The following is a 20,550-nucleotide window of genomic DNA, read 5'->3' as shown; positions in this document are numbered from 1 at the left end:
CCATTATACAGATGAGAAGACTGAGGAAAGTGGCCAAGTTGGGACTGGAACCCAAGCCTCCTGACTCCCCGAGGCCACCATTTGACAGGCGAGCAAGTCAGGTTTTCCAGGTCATACTCTCTCTGCCAACAACATTCTAATCCCTTCCCCTGCTCCTTGCATGTTGTTCATGAAACGTCCCTGGCACTAAGAGGCTAGTGTGGCCGTGGCATCCTTGCTCCCTAACTGTGTGGCCTTGGGTCCATCACTTCACCCCTCAGTGCCTCTGTTTCCTCATCTATAAGGGAATGACTAGCACATCTACTTCATAGGTCCATCGTGAGGATGAAGCAAGAAGATACTTATAATGTGCTTGGCACAGCATTAGGCACAGCATTAGTCTTACTCTCATCATGCTAAGACTACTCAGAATCAGGGCAGCCGAGAGCCTTTTTTATGTCTTTTTCCAAAGGCAGCACACTTTCTTGAAAGAATGAGACAGTCCTGCCCTCCCATACTTCAGTAGGCCAAGGCCTACTTTCTCCAGCAGGCGGAGCTCGTTTCACTTAATGGACCCACCCACCCAGAGATGGTGCCTTTGGCAGCGCCCCGGCTGGTCTGCCCTCTGCTGGGAGAAGAGCAGCGGCCGAGCAGACAGCCCTCCCTTACAGACATTGCCTGCATCCAGTAAAGTCATTCCACAGCTAGGAGACAACCATTCACCAGCTAATGGCACCGCTGCCTGCATATCCACGTGGGCTCGGAGGGACAGCCCTCTGGTTCTGTGCAGATAATAAATCTGAGGGCTTGGGGGTGGAGAGTGGGGCATACAGGAGCTCCCAGAGGGGGGAGATGAGAGGAGCTGAAGGAGCTTACCTGGTAAGTGGTCAGGCTTGGGGGAGGAGGGCTCAGGAGAAGGTGTCCCGAGAGGTGAGGTGTAGTCGTCTGTCACCTGGTCTCTCACTTTCCCACAGCTCTGCCCTGCTCACCTGGCCCCGCTGGGTGTGCTCAGCTCTGTCTCACTTTCAGCACTCAGAATGCACACACCTGGGCTTTATAAGAACATCAGAACCTGAGTGATAACATTTAAAATAAAAATCACCACAGGATTCCTTAAAAATGCCAAACCCCCTCCATCTGTCCCTTTGACCTCTGCCCTGACCCCCCCAACCTCCCCAACGAGGGGGGCTCCACTCTCTTCTCTCACCTCTCCCTGGAGAGTCCTTGTGACTGCCATTGCCCTGCCGCCTCCTCCCAGTCAAGAGGAGCAAGTTCCCATTTTGGCGTCCTAAACATCACCCCACCCTGTGTTTTTTCTGGAGATTCAATATTAGGTGCTTCCACCTGGAGATGGACTCCCAGGGTTAAGGGGTTAGCTGCTGGCTGTTTCTGCAGGTGGTTGTTTGCTGGAGGGAGGTGTGTTCCCGCCCTGCACCCCCATCGGTCAGAGCCCTGCCCATTGAGCCTCAGCCAGGAGAAAGACGAAGCGGGGGAAGGGAAAGGGGCTCTTTCTGGTCCCTTCTCTCTCTGCTGTCACTCTGGGACTACCAAGCCTCTGGGGTATAGAGGACTACAGGGACCCTCAGCATTGGGGTCCACAGACCTTCTAGGCTGGGGTGGGCCTTCCCCACACCGAGGCAGTGGCTGTCTAGACCTGGCCTTGTTGGCCACCTGGCAGGCCAGCTCAGCTATGGGAGCAGAAGACAGGCCGCTGCATTGGGCTGCTGGGGCTGGGAGGGGGCCCACAACAGCCATGGGCACCCCAGCCACATGGATGTCAGGAAAGAAGGGAAGGGAAAGGGGTTCTCACACAGAGGAAAATACCTCTGTGCCTGAAACCATAATTCAATGTCACGCTCTGAGAGGCGCTGCCCGGAATATTGTGCTCAGAAATTTTCCAAAGCCAGGAGAGGGCCATGGAATGAGGGATGGGCCCGGTGCCTTATCCAGAAAAGTCAAATGAAGTCAAATGGGGCCACCTCTGACCATCTCTGCCTGACCAAGAAAGAAAGACATCCATCCAAGAAAGAAAGACATCCATCCCTTGGGGTCCTTTGGCCAAAGCCTGATGCAAGTAGTTCAGAGAATAAGTGGTAGGGCAGTGGGAGTCTGGGACCAGCCCCTACACACACGCACGCACGCCTAAGGCCCAAGGCAGCCTCAGGCACGGGTAACTCAGAGTCATCTTCACCCCAGCCGGCTGCATTGTCCCTGAGCTGGCCATCAGGGGAGAGGCAATGGAGTTCACACTGAAACCTAGAGGATGCTGGGGAAGAAAATTTGGGGCAAGTGTTAGAGAGATTGGGTGGCCAGAGTGGAGAGAGTAGAGAAAATTCCTCTAGTAAGCCATCTGGGAGCCAGACAATGCCAGGCCTTGTAGCTGTGATAAGAATTTTAGATTATTCTTTAAGACAATGAGAAGCCACTGGAGGGCTTTAGCTGAGGGAGACAGATGGGGAAGGGTGTGCCATGATCAGATTTCTTTATATTGTGGTAAAATATAGACAGTATGAAATTGATCATTTTAACCATTTTAAAGTGTACAGTTCAGTGGCATTAAGTACATTCACAGTGTTGTGCAGTAAATCTCTAGGGTTCTTTTCATGTTGTGACACTGAAACTGTATCCATTAAACAACAGCTCTTCATTGTCCCTCTCCCCAGCCCCTGGTAACCACTGTTGCTATGAATTTGGCTCTTCCAGGTACTTCATATAAATGAAATCATACAGTATTTGTCCTTTTGTGACTGACTGGCTTATTTTACTTAGAATGCCTTCAGGGTTCATCCATGCTTATAGTATGTGCCATAATTTTCTTCATTTTTAAGGCTGACTAATATCCACTGTGCATACACCACATTTATCCACCCGTTCATCCGTCAGTGGACTGTGGATTGCTTCCACCTTGAGGCTGTTGAGAATCATGCTGCTGTGAACGTGGATTTACAAATATCTGTTCAAGTCCCTGCTTTCAATTCTTTTGGGTATAAACCCAGAAGAGCAATTGCTGGGTCATATGATAATTCTATTTTTAATTTTTTGAGGACCTGCCATACTGTTTTCCATAGTGGCTGCACCATTTACCTTCCTACCAGCAGTGTACAGGGTTCCAATTTCTCCACACCCTCATCAGCAGTTGCTGTTTTTTTTATAACAGCCATTCATTTGAAGTGATGTCTCATTGTGGTTTTGCTTTCATTTTGTTTCCTAATGACTTATCAGCCAATTGTATATCTTCTTTGAATAAATATTCAAGTCCTTTGCCCACTTTTGAATTGGCTTGTTTGCTTTTTTGTTGAATTTTAGGAGTTCTTTATATATTCTGGATATTAATCCCTCGTAAAATGTATGATTTACAAATAGTTTCTTGCATCCTTTGGGTTGCCTTTTTACTCTATTGATAGTGTCCTTTGGATGAATAAAAAATTTTAACTTCGATGAAGTCCAATTTGTCTATTTTTGCTATTGTACCCTGTGTTTTGGTATCACATGTAAAAAGTCATTGCCAAATCCGATTTGTCATGAAGATTTTCCCCTTTGTTTTCTTCTAATCATCTTACAGTTTTAGCTCTCGTGTTTAGGTCTTTGATCCGTTTTGAGTTAATTTTTGCACCTGGTGTAAGGTAAGGATTGCACTGCATTTACTTGCATGTGAATATCCAGTTTTCCCAACATTGTTTGTTGCAAAGATTGTCCTTTCCCCATTGAACAATCTTGGCCCTTCTGCTGAAAATCCCATGGCCGTATTCGCAAGGGTTTCTTCTGGGGACTCTATTCCATTGGCCTCTACGTCAGTCTTTGTATTAGCACCACACCATTTCTGTTTCTTTTTTTTTTACTTTTTAAACTTATCTTTATTGTTGAGAGTATTATAGGTATCCCATTTTCCCCCCCAATTGATCCCCTCCACTTCGCTCCCACCCCCTTCCCAGGCCTTCACCCCATTATTAACTGTGTCCATGGGTTATGCATATAACTTTTTTGGTTAATCTCTTCCCACCCTCCACCCCCCTTCCCTCTTTCCTCTGACATATGATTGTCTGTTGCATGCATCAATGTCTCTGGATCTGTTTAGTTCATCAGATTCTATTGTTCATTAGCTTCTTAAAGAAGACCCTTCAGCTTTTCCTGTAGTGCTGGTCTGGTGGTGCTGAACTCCTTTAGCTTTTTCTTATCTGTGAAGTTCTTTATTTGGCCTTCAATTCTAAATGATAGCTTTGCTGGGTAGGGCAATCTTGGTTGTAGTTCCATGTTTTTCATCACTTTGAATATTTCTTGCCACTCCCTTCTGGCCTGCAAAGTTTCTGTTGAGAAATCAGCTGACAGTCCTATGGGTGCCCCCTTGTAGGTAATTAACTGCTTTTCTCTTGCTGCTTTTAAGATTCTCTCTTTGTCTTTAACCTTTAGCATTTTAATTATGATGTGTCTTGCTGTGGGCCTCTATGGGTTCCTCTTGTTTAGGACCCTCTGTGCTTCCTGGACTTGTAAGTCTATTTCTTTCCCCAGGTAGAGGAAGTTTTCTGGAATTATTTTTTCAAATAGGTTTTCAATTCCTTGGTCTCTGGCACCCCAATAATACGAATGTTGGGCCTCTTGTTGTCCCAGAGGCTCCTTATGCTATCTTCATATTTCTGGATTCTTTTTTCTTTTTGCTCTTCTGATTGGGTTTTTTTTGTTTCTTCATGTTCCAAATTGCTGATTTGATTCTCAGCATCCTCTACTCTACTGTTGATTCCCTTTAAATTCTTCATTTCAGTTCGTGTAGCCTTCATTTCAAATTGGTACTTTATTATGTATCGATTTTCTCAGTTATTTCCCTAATAGTCTGCTTAAACATCCTTATAAACAAAATTCTGAATTCTGTATCTGTTAGCTTGCTTGGATCTATTTCATTTAGTTCCTCTTCTAGAGATTCCTTCTGTTCTTTCCTTTGTGACATGTTTCTTTGCCTCCACATTTTGGCTGCTTCCTGGTGTTTGTTTCTATGTATTAGGTAGAGCTGCTATGTCTCTTGGAATTTGTAGAGTGGTTTTGTATAGTAAGTGTCCTGTAGGGTCCAGTGGCTCAGCCTCCCAGTCACCTGAGCTAGGCCTTCTAGGTGCTGCCCTGTGTAGGCTGTGTGCACTGTCCTGTTGTAGTTGAGCCTTGGTTGCTGTTGGCATCACTGGGAGGAATTAACCCCCAGGCCAATCAGCTGTGAGGATCAGCTGCAACTGCAGCCAAAAAGCTGGTGTGCTGGAGACACCCTTATGGATCAGGATTTACTTCAGTGGAGCTTTGGTGTTCACCAAGTGTGCCCCTTGAGTGTCACTCGTGGCTGTGGTAGGGTTGTCATCCAGCGTGGTCAAGTCTGACCACCAGGTGCACTGTCTCTGGGGCTCCCGGGAGTTACAAAGTCAGCCACCACCAGTGCCTTGCCCAGGGCCACCCAGCATGAGCTACACAGCAAACCGTAGTTGGCTGCTACTTGTGCTGGGCTTTGCGTTGTCCAGGAGAGGCCAAGCTATGAGCCAATGCAGGCTGCCAGGCCTGGGGCCACTTACCAAGCCGTATGGGACACACTGCTGCTTGTTTGAGAGATTTTCAGAAAGTCCTAAGCATAAGGCTCCAGAGGCCACTTGCACAGAAAAGCCCCTGGAAATGGCCTGGATGAGCTGCAGGTGGGGAGGGGCGTGGCCTCTGGGAATCACGGGGCGGGGCCAGAGGTGAGAGTCAGGTGCTGGAGATTCAAATATGGCGCCTGCCTGCCGGTTGTGTGCGGGGAGGACTCGCCAAAGGAGCCATGGCCTCTGCCAGCTCTTCTGCCTGGGAGGAAGCCGCCCCTCCACCTCTCGCCCGGATCTCAGGCAGGTTAGTTCCTCCCCGAGTGTCCCGGGTCCTTTCCAGCTGCCGCCCGGCGCTGGGCTCAGGGGGAGCGTCCGAGTGAGTCCGTGCCGGGCCCTTTAGAGGAGCTGCTGGGGCTCCCGCAGCCTCCGCGACCCTCAGGGACAGTCCCCGCTGGTTTCACAGCCTGGAGTTGTGGGGACGTCTCTTCCTGGCCCTGGAGCCCTGGGCGGGGGGCCGCTCTCGGTGCTTCTTCAGCTCCCTGGTTGTGGGGCTTCTGTTCAGCCAGATCTCAGGAGGCTCTGAGTGCTGGTGGTTCTGTATTTTAGTTGTAATTTTGACGTGGTTGCGGGAGGCGGCGGGCGCAGCTGTTCCCTAGGCCGCCGTCTTGTTTCTCCGCCTCTCAGCACCACACCGTTTGGATTGCTGTAGCTTTGTAATCAGTAAGTGTGAATCTTCGGATTGTGCTCTCCTATTTCAAGACTGTCTTTGCTATTCTGGTTCCCTTGAGTTTTATGATGGATTTTGCTCTTTCTACAAATAAACATCATGGGATTTTGACAGGCGTTACATTGATACTATATCTCACTTTGTGTAGTATTGACATCTCAATGTGATGTCAATGTGATGTCCATGAACACAGGATGCTTTTCCATTTATTTGTTCTCTTTAACTTCTTTCGACCATGTTTTGTACTTTTTGGTGTACAAGTCTTTCATAAAATCTTGGTAAAGTTAATTCCTAATTATTTCATTCTTTTTGATGCTCTCATAAATGGAATTGCTTTCTTAAGTTCCCATTATGTTTTTTAAGGATTGCTTTGGCTCCACTGTGGAGGAGAGGTTGCTGTGGAGACGAGGAGTGGGAGCTGGGAAACCGGTTAGGAGGCTGGTATAGTCACCCAGGCAAGAGATGATGGAGAACAGGGTGGTGGCACTAAAGATGGAAGGACATGGAGGATTTGAGGTGTATTTGGAGGTAGAACAGACAGGACTTGAAGATGGGATGGAGAAGTGGTGTAAGAGAGGAGGAGTGTTCGAGGATGACTCTAAGATTTTCAACTTGAATAGCTGGCTAAAAGGTGGTACCATTTTTCTCTGAAATGCAGAAGAATGGGTCAAGTTTCCTGTAGAAGAAAACTAAGGATTCTACTTCGGATATTTGAAGCTGAGGAAGACCATAGTACATCTGAGCGGGATGTCGAGAAGGCTGTTAGATATCCAAGCCTATCGCTCAGGGAAGAAGTCAGGCCTGAGATGGTGTTAGGGAGTTACCCAATGTAGATATTATTCAAAAACAGGGACCAGGTGACACCACCTAGAGAGAGTAGAGAAGAAGAGTGCCTGGGACAGAGCTCTGAGCTGCTCCAGCATGTAGAGGCCTGGCAGAGGAAGAAAAACCTGCAGAAGGGCCTGAGAAGTTGCATGTGGACCCCTGGAAGCCAAGACAGGAGAGTGTTTTAGGAAGGAGGGAGCGTCAACTGTGTTAAATTATTGGTGTGCCCATTGGATTTGGCACATGAATGTCTACAGTAACCTTAGCAAGACATTCTCAGGGGAGGCAAGGGAACTGTATCTGGAGAGTGAGGGAGAGAGGGGTAAGAGGATGGATTTTGTGGTTTGAGTGCTTAACGGATGCCATTTTCAGGGACTGAGAACCCTGTAGGTAAACAAAGAACTGGAAATAATCTAGTTTTTCAGACTTATCCTTTGTGCCTGGATGGAAGCCCCTCCCTCCATCTCTGTGCATTCACCATCACAGCCCTAATAACTTATGTGCAGTGATTTTTCACGTCCTTTTGTGCTTCCCTTGCTGGGGGGTGAGCTGCTCTTATGTAGGGATCCTGTCCCTCTCCTGTGTGCCAGTGCCTAGCACAGGGCCTGGCCCACAGTCAGTATTCAAAAAGTGTTACCTTGGAGCCTGGTTTCCAGAGATGAATGGTTCCTTCATTCAAGAAGGTGGGCTCAGGCCTCTGCAGCTCCCTGAGAAGAGGAGGCTTCCCAGATACTTTGGGGATCCTTCTGGGGGGCTCTCATGCATGTGGGTTGGAGGAAGCCTGCCTCCAGCGCTCTCCTCAGGTTGTGCGCAGGAAAGCGGAGGGTGGCCCTGTGGGCATCACCTCCCCAGAGCAGCTGCCAGCTCCGCTTCCGACCACTTAGACTAAGAGGACTCCCCAGCTGAGAGGGAGCACCCAGGAGCCAGCGGGCCCCAGTTCAAGGAGAACACATGGGTCCAGAAAGCAGCCCAATGGCTGCTAATCACACCACAGAATGGGTCACTTTGTCTTGAGCAGGTGACCCAACCTGACCCTCTAGCCCCTTCGAAGAGAAAGTTTCACGCTCAAAGAGTTCCCCCCATTTTCAGGATCCTCTTACTCCAGTTCTATTACAAGGCAGGAGGTCTGGGATTTGGGAGCAACAGAGACAGAGGGGAAAGCCGTCTGATTAAATAACCTCATTTGGGCGGAAATGAGTTTTTGAGTGAACAGATGGAAAACCACTCTCTCCTCAGTCAGTGGGACCAGAGAGTCCCTATGGCTTCTTGGCAACAGCTCTTAAATAATTTGTTTGAGGAAGCCATCTGCATGCGGGGATCTTTCCCTGATGACAGCTCTCAGTCAGGCTCCCAGAGCGGAGGGTCAGGGAAACAGCCCTGGCCTAGGAGAAGGCTTAGCCACACTTCGGGGGAGGGAGGGCATGAAAACCCGGCTGGGCTGCAAGCGCCCTGGTCCTCAGTTCTTCGGCCCTGCAGGGGCAGCTCCTCTGCACATGCCTGACATGGAGAAGGAGCAGTCTCTGAACTGCCCAGTCGCAGCCTCAGAGCCCAAGCCCTCCTCTGAGAGACGACACCTTCATTCAAATCCCATTGACTTCCAGCCTAGAGCAGGGGTTCCTAATAAAACCAGGGACTCCTGAGCCAAGCTGGGGACCTCTCCTCAGGATAACACACAGGTAGCTACAACGCACGGTTTTGATGGCTGACCATTGCCCCTTGAGCCCTACTCTAAATACTTTTCACACAGACCTGACCTCTGCAGAACTGCCGGCTTCTTGAGTACAGCAAGCAAATCTTCTGTTCCCAAAGCATCTACCTTAGACACAGAGTAGTTATCAGTAAATATAGACTGAGTAGGCCATCAAACTGCAACGCAGTTTCTGAGTCTGCGACAGGGCACAGAGGCTGTTCCTCAATGGCACAGAGGCAGCCTGACAGCAAAAGAGGAGAGAGAAAGATCATAACTGAAAGGTTAACGTTGGCGGTGGTGTGGGGCAGGCTAAGTAGCCATCTCAGGCGGTGGGTGAAGAAAAATTGAATTTATTTAAGGAAAGGGGATGGAGGATGGGGGTATCCAAAGGGAAGGGCTACGCAGCACTGAACCAAAGGATATTGGGTCCATGATGGCAGCAAAAATATACTTGGGACAGTGAAACAAAGAGGAGCATAGAAGAGGAAACAGGAGAGCCTAGGCTGGGCTGCTCTGGCTCCCTGGGAAGTCAGAGAGAAGGGGCCTTGGAGACAGGTTCAGGGGGTAAGCCCGGGACCAGTTGCCGCTGCCCATTGCTCCCCTGGTTGCAAGTCTCGTGGGGTCCCCTCAGAGGGAAGAAGAAGATGCCGCTGGCGTGCTCCCCTGGGGGGGAGAGTGCTGGGTCCTTTGTCCTGAGTTATTTATCTCTTTCTTGCAGGCTGGAATCTTAGGGGAGGTCTCAGGGGAGGGTCTCAATGGAATGTTCATCAGCTTTCCAGGTGTGCTCTGTCAGGGTCGTGGTCTCCCCTGATTGGTGGGTGCCAGGGCGTCATTCGTGAAGGCAGCTTGTCCTGAGGCAGCCATGCTGTCACTTGTCTGGTTTTGCTGCTTTTCTGGGCCTGGAGCTGAAATACAACTGAGGCCTCGATGTTATCTTTAGGGAGGAAGGCTCAGGGGGTCTAAACCGCATGGGCATCTATATGCTGGGGGAGGACAGGTTACCCTGGGGACAAAGTTCTTGTTTTCCCAGTTTCGCCCCTTGCTAGGCATCCGGGGCTTTCTGCCCTGGTGAGCCTCTGTACCTGAGTTGGCTTCTGCTCCTGTCGGCCTAACAATAACCAGGTGTGATGTGGAAAGGCCTTCACACAGAGCTCACATGCAGCTCTCTCAGCGAACACAGCCTGCTGAGAATCCCTGTGGATGTCAGAAGCATGGGCCAACCTTTGCCCAGAACACAGAACATTTTCAACATGGCAGAATCCATGCTGGTGGGCACCCCTGGGCCCCTGGGCAATCCAGAAACACCTTTATTTGTGGTTTATAGTTTACATACTTGAGATAATGCAACCAGGAGAAATACCCTATAAACAAAGTAAATTTTCAGAGGTATTTATCAATAGCCTATGCCTTTTTTGGAAATCATAAAATTTATAGCAGTGAATAATTTAAAATCATTTTGTCACCTTTCTAATCATATTTTCAACTTTAGAAAAATTATATTTGTGCTCTGGCTAGTGTTGCTCAGTGGTTAGTGTCAGCCCACATGCTGAAGGGTCTTGGGTTCGATTCCCTGTCAAGGACATATATGTGGGTTACAGGTTCAATCCGGGGCCCCCAGGCCGGAAGCAACCAATCAGTGAGTCTCACATGGATGTTTCTTTCTCTCCATTTCCCCCTCCTTCCCCCCCTCCACTCTCTGTAAAAATGAATGGAAAAAATATCTTGGAGTGAGGATTTAAAAAAATCATATTTGTGAATTTAGTTTTATCTCCTAATGTGTTTATCATTTTCTTGTTACCTTTCAAATTCAATTTGAACTTGGTTTACTCTAAAATGGAAATCCCGGGTCTTACTGAATAACTGCCTCGAAAGTGTTCTCCCGCCACCAGGAGTTCAATTGCTCCCTTCCCCGCACAGCGCTAGGCCTCCCCAGGGGTGTTTCATCCTCAGTCACCTCAGCTTGTGTCTTGGGGCCACATTGTCTATTCCTTTGATCTACATATCTCTGCTTGCACCGGAAACACACCACTTAAATTGGTGTTAATTTAGCATCTTTTAACAATGCGTAGAGTCAGATTCCTTTGCTTTTGAAGACAACTTTTCCCATTTTACAAAATTAACACTTTCTCCATGAAAAAAGCTTTAGAGAATATACAGAAGGGGAAAGAAAAAGTTAAGATTCCCTATAATTCTAACCATTGACAACCACTGTGAAATTATTGGGGCTGATCCTTCCAGACGTTTTTGAGGAAAATGTGTGTACAGAATATATTGTAATCTTCTTTTATTGTGCCAAAATAAAATATTAACAAGTTTCAAAATAAACAAGGGAGGCATTGTGGTCAGTGAATTTTAACATGGCCTTCCTGACGTTTGTCCCCTCATTTATTCCCCTGAAGGCAAAAGGGAGATTATCCAGGTGGGTCCAATCTAATCACACAGGCCTTTGAAAGCAGATTTTTCCCCAGCTGGTGGCAGGAGAGGAAGTCAGATCTGAATACTGAGAAGAGTTGCTGGTTTGAAAATGGAGGGGGCTTCTCGGAGTAGAGAGCAGCCCCCTGACAGCCAGCAAGGAAATGGGGACCTCAGAGCCACACCTGCAGGGAAGTGAATTCTGCTACCACCTACTTGAGCTTGGAAATACTTTCTTCTCCAGAGCCTCCAGGTAGGAGCCCACCAACAGTGATTTTTAGCCTGGGAGACCCTGAGCAGTCCACCCAGAATTCTCAGAGAACTGCAAAATGATTAATGGGTATTGTTTTAAGCCACTAAGTTTGCAGTAACTTGTTGCACAGCAAGAGCAAACTAATATAGGCATTTCAACCAGGGCACAATTTTTTAATTAATTTTTTTTTTTTTTAGAGAGAGAGAAGGGAGAAGGAGAGAGAGAAAAAAACATCAGTTAGAGAGAGTGAAGCATCAGGCAGCTGCCTCCTGCTCCCCGCTACTGGGGATCAAGCCTGCGGCCCGGGCATGTGCCCTGACCAGACAACCTTTCAGTGCTCGGGTTGACCCCCCAACCAACTGAACCACACCGGCCAGGTCCAGGGAACAATTTTTAAAGCTATCTTTCTAATGGTATTTTAAACATTAGAAAAATCATATTTGGGAATAATCTGAATTTAGCTTATTTTCTTTACTCAGCCTCTGCAGAGGCCTCTGAATTCCCCTGGCTCCACAAAAAGCCTGAGTCCTGAGCCAAGATGGGGTCTCTGGGACTAGGACTCAGCCCCACTGTGTATCTAGGAAGTGGAGTGATTCCCACCCCCAAAACTGTCCCAGACCCATGAGAGCCCTACTGAGAGCTGGAGATGGGAACTCCCACGGATTGGCAGCATCCCTCCTCCATAGGCATTCTCCCTGGTGGGCTAGCTGTTGACTGAGGGCATCTGAACACACAGGGCACTGCATTTGACTGACCATAAGCTGAGCCTGTGAGGCTCACCAGGCCTTTGGGGAACAGTGCGTACCTTTGCATTTTAACACATGTAAAAGTCTGTGCATTTCTGTCATATAATAGCCAAGGGTAGCCACAGGGCTGGCTGGTGAGAGCGATTGGGTTGCAAAGGGCCCCCCAGTTCTTCCAATCCCACTCTCTGGTGCCAAGCACAATAATCAAAGTTCCTTTTTATTACAGGTCTCATGCTAGGTAATTTATACTCACATTCTCGTTTGTTATCTTATCATTGCTCTAGTTTGCAGAGGAGGGAACTGAGGCTCAGAGAGGTTGTGTCATTTACCCAAGGAGAGATCATTAAATAAGTGATGGAGCTGGGATTCTGACCCATCTCTCACTTTAGACTCTTGTAACCGCTACCTTGGTAGCCAGAAGGAAGGCGTGCACTCAGCAACTGCACACATAGCAGTCAGTGGTTCTCAATCCTGCAGGTGAGAATCCTGTGGGGCTTTTTGAATTCCTGAAACCTGGACCTCAGTGCCAGAGATTCTGATTTTAATTGGTCTTAAGGGAATCAGACCTCAGTAGTTTCAAATCCTCCCCGGTGAAGTTAATGTGCAGAGCAAAGGTCTCTAACACTGCCAGGCAAAAGAACCCCCTGGGGAACCTTGTTACATATGCAGATTTCTAGGCCCTATTCTGTGAAATTCTGTTTCAGTTGGGCCTGGGGGAAGAGGGGGGGAGCCCAGGAATTTGCATATTTGCCCTGCTCTCTGTGCTTTTCAAACTTGTTAAAATGAAGATTCTGATTCAATAGGTCAGCGGTGGAGCCTCAGATTCTGCATTTCAAACAAGTTTCCAGGCGACACTAATGCTACTGATCTTGGGACCACACTTTGAACGCTAAGTGTCCCAGCAGATTTGGACGAGCTGCCCTAGACCAATGTTTCCCAAAGTGTAGTCCTGGGTCCAGCAGTATCACCTGGGAACTTGTTAAAAACAGAGGGGCCTCTGCCTGAGATCTACTGGATTAGAACATTGGGGGGGGGGGGGCAGCAGTTTTAATAAGCCTCCCAGGTGACTCTATGCAGGGGACAGTTTAAGAACTGCTATTAGAGGAATGGGCCACATCTGCTGGGCCAGAGCCAGCAGAGAAGGGGTGTCTGGCTCTCAGTCTCTGCTCTGGGCTCCATACCCAGGAGGCCAGGTCGGGTTAAGCAGGAAGCAGACTAGGGTCCTGCCAGCCACATCTGGATCCCAGCATGAATTCTCCTGTTTCCTGACAAAGTCAGGGGCAGCCACGTTGGTATCATTACGAAGATATGCAAAAAGCAACATTCTTGGAGGAAAGCCATTGACTTTGTGAATTTAATGAGATCTGGCTCAGCCTTCTCTCCAGATGTCCATTTATTGGTTCACCAGCAGCTGCCAGGGAGATGCAATACAGAGTTTGTTGGGTTAGGTTTTAGGTGTGTGTTTTTTCCCCCTCAGTTTAATGCATCCGTTTCTGGAGCCTAAACACCCATTTCTAGAAAGCAGTGGGATTTCCCTGGCCCGGGGAAATAGGGAAAGTTAGCACCTCCCTGAAAGGAGGGGGTATAATTATCATTTCAAACATTCATTCTTTCAATAAATATGTATTAAATGCCTGTTGTATGCCAAGCATTTGGCCACGAACTGGGGGGAGAAATGGTAACACCATTCATTGTGTTAGTTAATGGTATGTTAACTAACATATGTATGTGTTAAAAAATTTTAACTACCAAGGCTGCAAGTCTTTTTAAAAGAGAGGGTTTATTAAGTCATGGCTAGCAGAAAAGACCAGTCTTTGGACATGGAGTCTAAACCCCAGCAGCATAACTGAGTGGGTAAGACATGTCCATTGTCCTGGGGTTTTGCAGGCATTTTTAACAGGGAAGAGAAAGATGCAAGCTGTGCTGAAATGATATGCATTAGCTGCAGACAGAAGGGACTGGAGAAGGTGAAGTGGGGCTAGTCCTGGGACAGGCGCATAGAGTCTGCCAGGAAGAGGTGGGCCCCTGTGGATTAGCTGTGGGCAGCAGATCGGGAAGTTCATGTGCAAATAAGAAGTGGAGGCTTCTGGGGCTCAATGAGGCTTCCCGGAAACTACTGCCTTCTCAGCAGGGGTCTTTGGGGCCTTCTGAATGGCCTCCTAAATGCAGAGCCCAGAATAGCTGTTCCTGTTTGAACTAGAGGCCCTGGGCCCCTGAAGAGAGGGGGGCTCAGTTACAGCTGAAGGCAGAAGGAGCAGGAGAGAACAGGGGCCCTGGGCCACAAGGGGCAGAAGTGACCCCTTCTCCTTTCCTGGAGAACAGGCCCAGCCCCCCAGCTCCCCACCCTAGGGCTGGGGGGGGGGGGCGGTTCACATGAGGCTCACAGTCAAAGCCCAGCTGTTCTGCCCCGCTCCACATGGAAGCTTTGAAAAACCAGGACATCGGCAAGATGAGTCCAAGATGCAGCCCCACTCCACCCAGAGGTCTCTTAATAGCTAAGGGATGAGCTATTCACAGAGAAGAGAAGCTGATACTGTTTCAGGTCTGAAACAAAGGCAGACTCAAAAAACGCACACTGCTAGCCACGGAAGACAGAGCAGAGGAGCGCAAGCATCCGCTTTATACTCTGCCAAGTTTATGCCTTTTCCAGTGCGCAGTAGTTTTCTTCCTAAAGATGGGGTGTGTCTCCAGCCATCCTCCCGAGATTCAGATTTAGGGATCCAAATGGACTCAGGTAATCTCCCTGTGCTCCTCAGGACTGGCTAGCTTCTGTGTCCTGATATGACCCCAGGAGCTTCGAGCATTTCCTTGTTTTTTCCATAATAGAAAATTGGAAAGGAAGATCACTGTGTTGTGCGAAGAAAGAACTGGAGGGTGCTAAAGGAAAGCGGGGAGCCCTGCTGGACGCTGCTAGGGAGTCTAGCTGAAAGGCACAGTGGTCACAAGTGATTGAATTAAGGATACACTTTAGGAGTAAAACCAGAAGGACTTGGTAGTGGATTGAATTGGGGGGAGTGAGGAAAAGGGGAAACTCAACGACAGAATCCAAATTTCTGATTTAAGCAACCAAGTGGGTGGCGCTGCCGTTTTCTAATGGGAATGAGGGGTGGGGAGGGATCAAGGGCCCTAGTGAATCCGGTTTGAAATGCCTCTGAGAAATTTCAGGTAGGCAACTGGATATTAGAAACGGAAGATCAGAAAAGACCTGGCTTGAGATGCACAGTTGGAAATCATCAGCATAGAGCCCAATGCCTTGGGTTGAATTAGGCCTGGGGGGAGAGAACAGGGGTAGGGAGGTCATGCCAACCCTTGGAGGTCTGAGAGCGGAGTGGGCAAAGGAGGGCAGCGCTTACAGGAGAAAGGGCGGCCAAAGTCCCTGGGGTGGAGTAAGGAAAGGGAAAGGGAATGGACTGTTAGATTTGACCTGAGATCACTTCACTAAAAGCTAGTGGCTGATAGAGAGAAAACCCTTTTTGGAGTGGATTGAGAAGAGACTGGAAAGCCAAGTAATGGAGATATGCTTTGAGGTGAAAGGGCACAAAAATGGGATGTTGTCAGGAGGGGAGATGTGTTGGGGGGAGGTTGCTTGTGATGTTTAGTTTGTCGGGTTTTGGAGGAGCGGACCGTATTTATTCCCCCAAGATGGGTCACATTAAGGCAAGTTTGTAGGCTGATGGGAATAACTGAGTAGAGAGGCTGGTGTTGCAGGAGGAAGTTAGGGGCTGGGATCAGGAGTCCGGGGAGGGGGCCCCTGTGATGGATGCCCCAACACCTTCTCCACTGGAAATGTTGAGGCAGGTGAAGAACCCAGGGCCCAAGCCGTGGCTTTGGTGGTGGGAAGGCGAGGGAGGTGGTGGGAACTCATGAAATGCAAGCCAGGGCCATCAGCTGGGGAAGAAGTTTGAGGAGAGGGGATATGAAATAGTTGCCCTAAAGGCCTTCCAAATGCAGATTTGGGCCACCACGCAATGATCCTGACTCAGCTGTCTGAGGCAGAGCCTGGGAATCTGAAGTTTTAACAAGATCCTGGGGTGATGCCTGTGGGGGGAGCGGGTCCTCCTCCCAACCACAAGAAGGGTTTATTGCCCCTTTTGTTTTACAGTAAGTAATCTGTGTTCTTTATGGAAAATTAGAAAATTTAAGTTGACCCAAATGTCAGATTTAACCCCCACCCCCATCAGTGCTACTCTCTTGACTTCAAAGGTAGGTCTGGCTTAAGTTTCTCTCTTGTTTCATTCAGTTTCTCTCCCTTGCAAGGTCTAAGGTCTGGTGGTACTTGGGGGCTCTTCTTTCTGCGCCAGGACTGCCCCCCCCCCCATGGAGGTGCTTGTTCAGGGGTGGTTCGCTGCTCCCAGGCCCATCTCAGAGGGGGTGTGGAGGCTCCCAGGGCCTTCTCCGCACCCGCCAGCTCGAGTTGCAGCAGGTTGCCACCCGAGGCCTGGACCCCGCAGCGTCCGAGGTGTGCGCGGTCCAGGGGACTCTCTCCCTGGCTGGGACATGGGCTGGGGATCGTGGAGCCCCCAGGCTGGAGCCCGAGCTGGTGGGTACACTGCGCGCAGCGAGGCGCTGGGGCAGCGCTGTTGCAAAGACTCAGAAGCGTGACGCAACCCGGCGATCAAAGGCGCGCGTGGCATCTCCGAAGCTGGGCGGGTGGATCGCCAGCCGGACAGCGGGTCCGAGGTCCCCAACCGGCTCTAGGGCTGAGGGCGGAGAGGCGTAGTCAGAAGTGTAGCCGGGTCCCCAGGATCACCGCCCTGCGCCCAGTGACAGGCCCTCTCCCCACGGCCGCAGGATTTCCCAGCCGGAGAACCAAGGCCGCTCCCCTTACCAGCCCGACCTTTCTGGAAGGAACTTGAACAGTGCAAGTCCTGACCCTGCAACTCCATCCACAGGAATTTAATGTGAAAAAAGCCCTACTACGTGCTAGATGCCGTGGACACAGGAGGGGCGAGGTCCCTGTCCCCTCGACCCCGCCCCGCCCCCCGCGCGGTTTCCATTCTACCGAGGAACCCCACAGTAAATAAAATCACATAAAATGTCTGGAAATGTGCAAATGCTGCGAAGGAAACAAGAGGTGGCGAGAGGATGAGAGAGGAGATCTTCCGATTGGGAGGGAGGCACAGGCCATGAGCAAGGGGGGGGGCAAGAGGGTGTTCAAGGACCTGAAAGGAAAATCCAGGGTGGCTGGAGAGGAAGGAGGGGAAGGTGTTACCAGTTGTGGTTGATCGACTAGGTTCCGTGGACATCGCTGCACGCAAAGAAAATAGTCTCTAAAGATAAAATAGTAAATAAGAGTGATTTTTAATAGAGTTCTGGAGTCTCTCTCGATGTACTAGTAATGAAATTCATATTCCACACCCCGGCCTGAGCTCCTGGTTCTCTGACCTTGGCCGCGAGTCTCCTGCTCCCTGCCTTCCCCACCCCCCAGTCTCATATTTGACCTTGGCCCAAGAGTACTCAATAGATTAAGTAATTGGGCAAAAGAAAGAGCGACAAAAGGGAACTTAAGATCCTCAAAGAGAGGGAATTATATAGAATCCAGAGCAGAGAGTTTGGAACAAAAGGGTCAGAAAGCACCCGCGGGTCTCGAACCCCAGGGTAGGGATCATTGTCTGCATTGACGAAGTAACCGCTTGAGCTAAAGCCGACCCGGGAGGCTGGGTGCAATCTTAGCCTCTAAACTATAGTGGAGTGACGTGAGGGGGCTGGGCTGCATCTGCTCCACGCCTCTGAGCTCTTTGCGTCACCGGTCCCTCCCTCTCCCCGCCTAGTGTCCCGAGAGCTTGTCCGAGAAGTAGGGGAAGGCCTCTGGGTGCCCCGCGCGCGGAAAGGGACCAGAAGGCGGGCGCGCGGGGAGAGCCGAGTGAGCACAGCGCGGGCCACCCGCCCTGCTCAGGTAACCAGGTGGCGGAGGCCTCTCCTAGAAACTTTTCAGGGTGTCCCTGAGCAGGTGGGAGCAGCCCAAGGCCCTCCATAACATGGCCCAGGAGCAGCCAGTGAGCTTTTCTAGGGCTGAGGCCAGCGCTTTGCCAGGGCTGTGACAGGCCCAGAGCTGTGCCCTGAGGACAACCGGTTTATGATCAAATGATTTTGGGGTGGGGAAGTGAGTGAATTAGTGAATGATTATCAGGGCACCGGGGCCCAGGGTGGAGCCTGCAGGCTGAAGATTTTAAAGCCTCACAGCTCAGGGGAAACTGTCAGGGATAAAGTAGGTGAGTCATTCCTCCTCCCCCCACCCCGCCTCCTTGTATATGCTTCCTTCCTTTGGGAGGATTCAGGAACTGGATAGAGACCTTACCTGTACAATTGTTAACAAAGGGACTGGCACCTCGAGGATAATAATGTCCAGGGTCCCTTCCCTAAGCATATACCACAGTACCAAGCTCTGGATTAAGCATTAACCCATTTAATGGCCAGAATGACTCTGAGTTTGCTAATGCTGCCCCATTTTACAGATGAATAAACTGAGACTCAGTTTAAACAATTGAAATGTTAGGAATTGTAAAAAGTGACACAATTACTATCAGGAAAGGGGAGGAGTTACCCATAGGGTCTGTCTTTCCGCCTATCTTGCTTTAAAATATGTCAAACAACGGGTAAACTGCACTACACAGATATCTTCCATTTTGTTCTTTGCTGTTTCTTGTACTTAGCACAGTGCCTAGTCCACAGTAGGCATTTAATAAACATTTAAGTGAACAAGTCGCTGGGGAGAGGAGGATAGCATTTTACTAGAAACTGCTTTATAATCCCCAACCTGGGTTGAAGCCCAGCACATCCACTTCCTAGCTGTGTGACTTCAACCGCAAGCTTGTTATAAATTGTTTTTTACATTCATTTTGTGAAACAAAAACCACATGAAAAATTAAAACCCATACAGGTAATGAAAGCCACTCTAACGCCAGCTACATACCCGGACCCCTCCCCAGAGGTAACAGCTATTTTTAAAAAGTTTGCTTTGCCTCCTTCCAGTCCTCTTTCTATCAATTTGCATATGAAGGTAAATAAAACTATATAGCTTTATTTTGTTTATGGCTGTGTTTTGTTTGATATCATGGGACTATGCTGCACCAGCTTTGTGAGAAATTCTGTAGTGTGTCTGGGAGATGTTCCCACAGCGACGTCTGGGATCTCTCATTATTTATAATAGCTTCCCACGAGTACATGAACCATGATTTATTTTGCCATTTCCCTGATAAGATTGGACATTGAAGTTACTATTTTTTTCACTCGTTTACAAATAGTGTTCCAATGAACATCTTTGCACAAACCTCTTCATGAAAATTAGCAAGTAGAACAAGTATTTCTTGAGGATAAATTCCCAGAAGTGGAATAGCTGGGCTGAGTAGCATACACACTTAAAATTGTAATTGCCAAGCAGCCATCTAAAAATGGGCCTACTAATAGTATGTGCATGATGAAAGCTTGGAAAACTATGCTGTAATAATGCACCTCACTCAGGCCAGGCACATAGTAGGCTCAGGAAGCAATTACCGAAGTAATCATTTTCCCCTCCTCTCTATTCCCAGCCCTTGATCTGATCAAGCCCTGGCTTTGGAGCCTGGAGCCTGGATTTAGAAATGGGAACTGGCCAGCAGGAAGGCAAGGACAGGCGGGTGCGTCCCAGGCACTCCCCCTGGTGGGCGAATGTCCCTGGACAGTAAGGAAATCCCCCATCTTGGCAGGCCCTAGAGCAGATCACACCCATTCCTGCTCAGAACGCTGAGAGACCTCTTCTTAGTCCAACCCAGACTCCATCTCTGGGTAACCTTGTGCCTGCCTACCTTTCTGATGTCCTGGTCCCTCTCTCTTCTTCCCTTGTTCTGTTGCAACCACACTCCCATGCTGCCGCTTCAACTATGCCCTTTCTAGCTCCTTCACTGTTTCTCAGAACTTCCCACCCTCCAGTCATTCTTTAACATTCAACTCGTATCCTTCTTTCTTTTTTTTTCTTTTTTTAAGGCATTTATTTATTTATTTATTTAAAGAGGGATTTCTTTTTTAAAAAAATACATCTTTATTGATTTCAGAGAGAGGAAAGGAGAGGGAGAGAGAGAGAAAGAAACATCAGTGATGAGGTAGTTTTAGAGAGGGAGAGAAACAGAAACCTCAATGATGAGAGAGGCATCATTGATCGGCTGCTTCCTGCACACCCCCAAATGGGGATCAAGCCCGCAACCCGGGCATGTGCCCTGACCGGGAATCGAACCCTGATTGCCTGGATCCTAGGTCGACGCTCAACCGCTAAGTCACGCCCAGCCAGGCGAGGCTTTTATTTTTAAAAAATATATATTTCAGAGAGAGAAACATCAATGATGAGAAAGTCATTGATCGATTGCTTCATGCACGCCTCCAACAGGAGATTGAGCCCA

This window comes from Miniopterus schreibersii (assembly GCF_964146895.1).
Source record: "Miniopterus schreibersii genome assembly, chromosome: 4".
Classification (NCBI taxonomy): domain Eukaryota; kingdom Metazoa; phylum Chordata; class Mammalia; order Chiroptera; family Miniopteridae; genus Miniopterus; species Miniopterus schreibersii.
The sequence above is the reverse complement of the archived record's forward strand: the minus strand, read 5'-3'. Positions refer to the sequence as shown.